Genomic DNA, 7,651 nt, shown 5'->3' with positions numbered 1-7,651 from the left:
ACAACACCAAACTTAAATTGTTGCTTGTCCCCAAGCAACTGAAAATCAAATAGGATAAAAAGAAGAGAATATACTATAAATTCCAAACTATCAATGAAACTTACAGTGTCCTTAGATAGATCAGAGACTAAGTTTGCTAAATTAGAGGTATTTTATTCAGAGTTCTCTGTCTGTTGCTGAGTGGATGATGGAAAAGGCTTGCTATTGCTAAACCTGTTTCTTCCACCATTATTAAAGCCTTATTGAGGCCTTTGATCCTTCCATGACAGATTTGGATGATTTCTCCATGATGGATTATAGGTGTTTCCATATGGTTCACCCATGTATTTTAACTCTGCTATTGCAGGGTTTTCAGGATCATAAGCTTCTTCCTCAGAAGATGCCTCTTGAGTACTGTTGGATGCAGCTTGCATTCCATTTAGACTCTGAGAAATCATATTGACTTGCTGAGTCAATATGTTATTCTGAGCCAATATGGCATTCAGAGTATCAATTTCAAGAACTCCCTTTTTCATAGGCGTCCCATTACTCACAGGATTCCTCTTAGAAGTGTACATGAACTGGTTATTAGCAACCATGTCAATGAGTTCTTGAGCTTCTGCAGGTGTTTTCTTTAGGTGAATGGATCCACCTGCAGAAGTATCCAATGACATCTTTGATAGCTCAGATAAACCATCATAGAATATATCCAGGATGGTCCATTCTGAAAGCATGTCAGAAGGACACTTTTTGGTTAGCTGCTTGTATCTTTTCCAAGCTTTATAGAGGGATTCACTTTCTTCTATCTGAAGGTCTGAACATCCACTCTAAGCTTGCTCAGCTTTTGAGGAGGAAAGAATTTGGCTAAGAAAGCCGTGACCAGCTTATCCCAAGAGTTCAGGCTATCTCTGGGTTGAGAGTCCAACCACACTCTAGCTCTGTCTCTTACAGCAAAAGGGAAAAGCATGAGCCTGTAGACTTCAGGATCTACTCCATTAGTCTTAACAGTATCACAGATCTGCAAGAATTCAGTTAAGAACTGAAAAGGATCTTCAGATGGAAGTCCATGAAACTTGCAGTTCTGCTGCATCAGAGAAACTAGCTGAGGTTTCAGCTCAAAATTGTTTGCTCCAATAGCAGGGATGGAGATGCTTCTTCCATGTAAATTGGATTTTGGTGCAGTAAAGTCACCAAGCATTCTCCTTGCATTATTGTTGTTGGGTTCGACTGCCATCTCCTTTACTTGTTCGAAATTTTCAATAAGGTTGTCTCTGGATTGTTGTAATTTAGCTTCTCTTAGTTTTCTCTTCAGAGTCCTTTCAGGTTCTGGATCAGCTTCAACAAGAATGCCTTTTTCTTTGTCCCTGCTCATAAGAAAGAGAAGAGAAAAAGAAAAGAAGAGGAATCCTCTATGTCACAGTAAAGAGGTTCCTTATTGTTAGTAGAAGAAGAAAAGAAGAGAAAATTCGAACACAGATAGAAGAGGGGGTTCAAATTTGGTGAGTGATGTGAGGAAGAGATGTTAGTAGATGAATAAATAAATAGAATCAGATGAGAGAGAGGGAGAGGATTTTCGAAAATAATTTTTGAAAAAGAGTTAGTGATTTTCGAAAATAATTTTTGAAAAGTGTTAGTAATTTTCGAAAATAAAAGTCAAAAATTAAAATAATTAGTTAATTAAAAAGAAATTAGAGAGAGAGAGTTAGTTAGGTAGTTTTGAAAAAGATAAGAAGCAAACAAAAAGTTAGTTAGTTAGTTGAAACAAATTTTGAAAAGATAAGGAGTTAGGAAGTTAGAGAAGATATTTTGAAATCAAGTTTTTGAAAAAGATATGATAAGAAGATATTTTGAAAAGATATGATTGAAATTAGTTTTTGAAAAAGGTTTGATTTTTAAAATCACAATTAATGACTTGATTCACAAGAAATCACAAGATATGATTCTAGAACTCAAAGTTTGAATATTTCTTAACAAGTAAGTAACAAACTTGAAATTTTTGAATCAAAACATTAATTGTTATTGTTATTTTCGAAAATTTGATATAAAAATAACAAAAGGATTTTTGAAAAATATTTTTAAAATTTTCGAAAATAACTAAGAAAAATGGAAAAGATTTTATTTTTGAAAAAGATTTTGAAAAAGATAAGATTTTTAAATTGAAAATTTGATTTGACTCATAAAAATAACTAGATTTTAAAAATTTTTGAAAGATATTTTTTTTTTATTTTTGAATTTTTATGATGAGAGAGAAAAACAAGAAAAATGATGCAATGCATGAGAGTTATGGATCAAAACAATGAATGCATGCAAGAATGCTATGAATGTCAAGATGAACACCAAGAACACTATGAAGATCATGATGAACATCAAGAACATATTTTTGAAAATATTTTTAATGCAAAGAAAACATACAAGACACCAAACTTAGAAATCTTTGATGCTTAGACTCTATGGATGCAAGAATGCATATGAAAAACAAGAAAAGACACAAAACATGAAAACATCAAGATCAAACAAGAAGACTTACCAAGAACAACTTGAAGATCATGAAGAACACTATGAATGCATGAATTTTCGAAAAAATGCAAGATGCACATGCAATTGACACCAAACTTATAACATGACTCAAGACTCAAACAAGAAACACAAAATATTTTTGATTTTTATGAATTTCTAATTTTTTTGTATTTTCTTTTTAATTTTTTTTTTCGAAAATCATTTTGAAAAAAAAAAAAAGAAAAATGAGAATTCCAAAATTTTTATGTGAATTCCAGGAATCTTATGCTCTTTAGACTAAAGCTCCAATCAAAGGGTCAGGCATGGCTTAATAGCCAGCCAAGCTTTAGTATGTAACTCAGACATGACACGTCTAACATGCCCTACAGTCGTGGCTTAACAGCCAGCCAAGCTTCATGAAACACTAGAATTCATTCTTAAAAAATTCTGAAGAAAAATATATTTTTGAAAACATTTTTATTTAAAGAAATTTTTTTTTCGAAAACAGGTGAGAAATTTTTGAAAGGTTTTTGAAAAATTTTTGAAAATAAAACAAAAAGAAAGTTACCCAATCTGAGCAACAAGATGAACCGTCAGTTGTCCAAACTCAAACAATCCCCGGCAACGGCGCCAAAAACTTGGTATGCGAAATTGTTACTCAGGTTGTGAATTGTTGTTCGAAATTGATTCCCTGGCAATGGCACCAAAAACGGATGCACAGAACCATGATCTAAACATATCTTCACAACTTCGTATAACTAACCAGCAAGTGCACTGGGTCGTCCAAGTAATAAACCTTACGTGAGTAAGGGTCGATCCCACGGAGATTGTTGGTATGAAGCAAGCTATGGTCACTTTGTAAATCCCAGTCAGGTGGATATAAAATAGTTATGGAGTTTTCGAAATTAATACTAAAATAAGGATAGAAATACTTATGTAAATCATTGGTGAGAATTTCGGATAAGCGTATGGAGATGCATTCATTCCTCTGAACCTCTGCTTTCCTGCTGTCTTCATCCAATCCGTCTTACTCCTTTCTATGGCTGGCTTTATGTAAGGATGTCACCGGTGCCAATGGCTACTTTCAATCCGCCCGGGAAAATGGTCCAAATGCTCTGTCACAGCACGGCTAATCGTCTGGAGGCATCACCCTTGTCGTTGGTTGCATCCTATTCCTCTCTGTGAAAATGGTCCGATGCGCTGTCACTGCATGGCTAATCATCTTGGAGGTTCTCGATCATACTGGAATAGAATTTACTATCCTTTTGCGTCTGTCACTACGCCCAGTACTCGCGAGTTTGGAGTTCGTCACAGTCATTCAATCCCAGAGTCCTACTCGGAAAACCACGAACAAGGTTTAGACTTTCTAGACTCTCATGAATGCCGCCATCAATCTAGCTTATACCACGAAGATTCTGATTAAGAGATCTAAGAGATACTCATTCAATCTAATGTAGAACGGAAGTGGTTGTCAGGCACGCGTTCATAGGGAATGATGATGATTGTCATGTTCATCACATTCAGGTTGAAGTGCGAATGAATATCTTAGAAGCAAAATAAGATGAATTGAATAGAAAACAGTAGTACTTTGCATTAATCTTTGAGGAACAGCAGAGCTCCACACCTTAATCTATGGAGTGCAGAAACTCTACCGTTGAAAATACATAAGTGATGAAGGTCCAGGCATGGCCGAATGGCCAGCCCCCAAACGTGATCAATAGATCAAAAGATAATCCAAAGATGATTCTAAAGATGTTCAAAGATGTCTAATACAATAGTAAAAAGTCCTATTTATAATAAACTAGCTACTAGGGTTTACAGAAGTAAGTAATTGATGCATAAATCCACTTCCGGGCCCACTTGGCGTGTGCTTGGGCTGAGCTTGACTGTTACACATGCAGAGGCTCTTTCTGGAGTTGAACGCCAGGTTGTAACGTATTTCTGGCATTCAACTCTGGTTTGTGACTTGTTTCTGGCGTTTAACTCCAGACAGCAGTGTAGAACTGGCGTTCAACGCCCTTTTACGTCTTCTAAACTCGGCCAAAGTATGGACTATTATACATTGATGGAAAGCCCTGGATGTCTACTTTCCAACGCAATTGAAAGCGCGCCATTTTGAGTTGTGTAGCTCCAGAAAATCCACTTTGCGTGCAGGGAGGTCAGAATCCAACAGCATCAGCAGTCCTTCTTCAACCTCTGAATCTGATTTTTGCTCAAGTCCCTCAATTTCAGCCAGAAAATACCTGAAATCACAGAAAAATACACAAACTCATAGTAAAGTCCAGAAATATAAATTTAACATAAAAACTAATGAAAACATCCCTAAAAGTAACTAGATCCTACTAAAAACATACTAAAAACAATGCCAAAAAGCGTATAAATTATCCGCTCATCAAAGTCCAAGCATTGGTGGATGTTCAAGGATGAATTCAAGCACAAGCCACCTTGATGAGGAGTACCCCATAAGTCTAACTTAAGGACAATAAACAAAAGTGCTAGGTGGGAGACACCCCACCATGGTAACATCTTTTCATTTTTCTCTTTTGTAAATATTGGTAATTTTGGTTTAATTTCATGTTTTGTTTAGTTAGTTGAGTTTATTTGGGAGTCTAGTAGGTTAAATAAGGTTTTATGATGTTTTGGTAGCTGTTTGGAGGTTTGGAATGCTTGGTTTGGTGCAAAAACATAGAAAAATTTTGAAAAATAGAGCACCATCCACGCGCACGCGTGCTTCACACCTACACGTGAATCAAGCAATTTCGACCACCCACGCCCACGCGTCATGCACGCGTACGCGTGGATTAAAATTTCTCACTTCCCAGCCATTTTCCCGAGAGTTGTGCTTGCACTGTGCGCATTTTGTGCCTCTTGCGCAAGGCTATGCACGCGTACGCGCACCTCACGCGTACGCGTCGCTCTCGAAATAACCCATCGACGCGCACGCGTTCCTCACGCGTACGCGCCACTTACATTTCATCAATCCACGCTTACGCGTACATGACGCGCACGCGTGGATTTCCCTGTTTCACTCACCTTCTTTTCTTCTCCTCTTTCCATTTCTTTCCTTCTTCTCTCTTCTCTTCTTTTCTTTCCACCCTTCAAACATCATCCAACACTACCAAATATCATGTAACACCATTTCTTTTAGTTAGTTAGTTTGTTTAATTTTTGTTTTCCATTATAAGTGTTAGATTACTAATCTTGTTTACTATTTGCTACTGCTTATTACTGATAGGATGTTAGTTTAACATCATTGTTATTAATTGTCATTGTTGGATTTCTTTTTTTGAGGTTGTATTTTGATACTTGGTTCGGAACTTCTCATGCTTAATGTTTGTGAACACCAAGTACATGTTACATTGCCTTTATGCATCTTACCTCTTTGAATTGGATGTTTTGGCCATCATGCATTCATCATCCATTGCTAGGCAATTGTATATTATCATTGCATTTTTTTAGGTGATGCTTGTTTGTGATCTACCCTTTACTCATATCACCTATTTCATGCATTAAGATTGTGGAATTGTGAAATTGGATCGAAAGCTTATCTAGTGACATATTTTTGAGCTTTTCAAGCTTTGTGGATCATGCTTGCTATGTGATTGATTTTTTACTTTTATATCCTTTTTCCTAGGTTCCATAGCATCCATGTGTTTCACCTCTATGTCACTTAGGTGTTGCAACAACTTCAATGTGTGCCATTGTTTGATGTGTGAGCTCTCTATACCATTTTGTTCATCAAATTTACTTACACATCAATCAATGTCCATGCATTATCCAATTTCACAATTGCTTGATTTTTGCTTGAATACTTTTATGCTTCTTCACTACTTGTTGGGTTATTTTGGCCTACAAGTCTTTTAAAGTATCTCAAGCACACTAGAATGAGTGAAGTGCATGTTTTATTTTGTGTAATTGTGATATAACTTTTTGTACTAGTGTGTGTGTATTCTAAACCACGCGCAATTTTAGAACCCACACACTTATTTTTCATCAATGTCACACTAATTCACTCACTCCATTCTAGTGGTTCTTACCTCATTCCAACAATTCACGCTTCCTTGCTTATGTATTTTCTCATCTTACGGTGTTTATTTTGTTTTTCATGATCGATGCACCATAAGAAAAAATGGAAGCGGAAGGAAGAACACGCAACAACCGGTTGACCTATCAGATGAAGGTGGCAACTCGGAGAGTCGCCGTACCCCCTTGCTCATTTAGTGCACCGAGGATGGTGCAAACTTTTAAGTGTGGGGAGGTCGTCCGACCATTCGGCATTTTTGGGTAACAAGTTTCTAATCCCAACATTTTTGCATTTTATTTTAGGATTTTTAGTTGCATTTTCTCATTTTTCATATGAATATAATAAGCTTAGTCAAAATTAGGATATTTTCCAAGAAATTCATTTCTAGGGCACCACCCCAATTGGTTGAAATTTTTTTAGGACCTGCTTGAATTATATACTTTGTGGATCATGTTTTGAGCAAAGAACACAAGCATGCGAGTTTTGAGCCTTAATTGTGTGGTTACATCATACATAACCACTTACTTTCCTTCTTGTGTGCATTATTCTCTTCCTATGATTGTAATCCTTCTTTATTTAATTCTTTATGTCCATTATTTTATGTATACATGCATTTATATGATTGAGGCCATTGTTCAAATAGCTCACTTACCCAAATAGCCTACCTTTTATCTTCCATTGTTAGCCAATTTTGAGCCTATGCTTAACCCATTTGTTCTTAATTGTAGCACATTACAAGCTTAAGTGAAAAATAACAAATGTCCTTAATTTGAATCTTTGATTAGCTTAGGCTAGTGAGAGTGTTCATTATTTGATTTTGGGAGAGTTGGGAACATTGGGTAAAGATAAAAGTATGTTTTTGTATTTGTGTTGAGAATCTTGGGAATTGGGTACATACTCATGTATTAATCATTTGTAAACCATATGCATTGATGTTCTTGTATATATTTTAGTTTGAAAAAAAATTGAGAAAAACAAAAAGAAAAAAAAAATATATATATATATATAAGAAGAAAAAGAAAATATATAGAAAAGAAAGAAAAAAAAAAGCAATAAAAAGGGGACAAAAAGCTCCAAGGTGAAGTTCAATAAGAGTCAATGCATATGTGTGGTGATCAAAAAGAAAATACATGAGTGTGTGTGAAAAGTGAA

This window comes from Arachis ipaensis, chromosome B6, assembly GCF_059453495.1.
Source record: "Arachis ipaensis isolate K30076 ecotype BB chromosome B6, ASM5945349v1, whole genome shotgun sequence".
NCBI classification, from domain to species: Eukaryota; Viridiplantae; Streptophyta; class Magnoliopsida; order Fabales; family Fabaceae; genus Arachis; species Arachis ipaensis.
The sequence above is the reverse complement of the archived record's forward strand: the minus strand, read 5'-3'. Positions refer to the sequence as shown.